Raw genomic sequence first — 1,036 nt, forward strand, 5'->3', positions numbered from 1 at the left:
GTATCCTGACGGATTGACCAATTACCGCCTAAACCATTTCGGAAGAGTATTCAACTTTAATATCAATCAAAGTGACTAGCTTCATCGCCCGATTAGTTCAGCTGGATAGAATGTCTGCCTACGGAGCAGATGGTCGTAGGTTCGAATCCTGCATCGGGTATACATTAACCTCACTTCCTCTTCATCCATCCTACGTCAACGAACTCGGGCATCCGATGTGAAGCTCCACCTAGTTTGCACAAGACGCTGAAGGCAAGCACATGAGATAGTGGTGCGCACCAACGGCTGTACCTGAGCAATCCGGATTCCGCTCACACATCCTGAATCGGCCACTCGATGTGAAGCTCCAACTAGTTTGCACAAGACGCTGAAAACAAGCACATGAGATAGTGGTGCGCACCAACGGCTGTACCTGAGCAATCCGAATTCCGCTCACGTATTCTGACGGATTGACCAATTACCGCCTAAACCATTTCGGAAGAGTATTCAACTTCAATATCAATCAAAGTGACTAGCTTCATCGCCCGATTAGTTCAGCTGGATAGAATGTCTGCCTACGGAGCAGATGGTCGCAGGTTCGAATCCTGCATCGGGTATACATTAACCTCACTTCCTCTTCATCCATTCTACGTCAACGAAATCGGGCATCCGATGTGAAGCTCCACCTAGTTTGCACAAGACGCTGAAGGCAAGCACATGAGATAGTGGTGCGCACCAACGGCTGTACCTGAGCAATCCGGATTCCGCTCACGCATCCTGATTCGGCCACTCGATGTGAAGCTCCAACTAGTTTGCACAAGACTCTGAAAACAAGCACATGAGATAGTGGTGCGCACCAACGGCTGTACCTGAGCAATCCGAATTCCGCTCACGTATTCTGACGGATTGACCAATTACCGCCTAAACCATTTCGGAAGAGTATTCAACTTCAATATCAATCAAAGTGACTAGCTTCATCGCCCGATTAGTTCAGCTGGATAGAATGTCTGCCTACGGAGCAAATGGTCGTAGGTTCGAATCCTGCATCGGGTATACA

At 48.4% G+C, this 1,036-nt stretch overlaps 3 non-coding genes across 3 annotated transcripts; all 3 read left to right on the plus strand.

Moving 5' to 3' along the window:
- The first annotated feature begins 86 nt into the window (after window positions 1–86).
- Pmar_PMAR018704 lies at window positions 87–160 on the plus strand. Its single transcript has one exon. It is a non-coding gene; the product is annotated as a tRNA-Arg (tRNA).
- Window positions 161–522: 362 nt separating this feature from the next.
- On the plus strand, window positions 523–596 carry Pmar_PMAR018705. Its single transcript has one exon. It is a non-coding gene; the product is annotated as a tRNA-Arg (tRNA).
- Window positions 597–958: 362 nt separating this feature from the next.
- Window positions 959–1,032, plus strand: Pmar_PMAR018706. Its single transcript has one exon. It is a non-coding gene; the product is annotated as a tRNA-Arg (tRNA).
- The last annotated feature ends 4 nt before the right edge of the window (window positions 1,033–1,036 follow it).

This window comes from Perkinsus marinus (assembly GCF_000006405.1).
Source record: "Perkinsus marinus ATCC 50983 genomic scaffold scf_1104296937406, whole genome shotgun sequence".
NCBI classification, from domain to species: Eukaryota; Perkinsozoa; order Perkinsida; family Perkinsidae; genus Perkinsus; species Perkinsus marinus.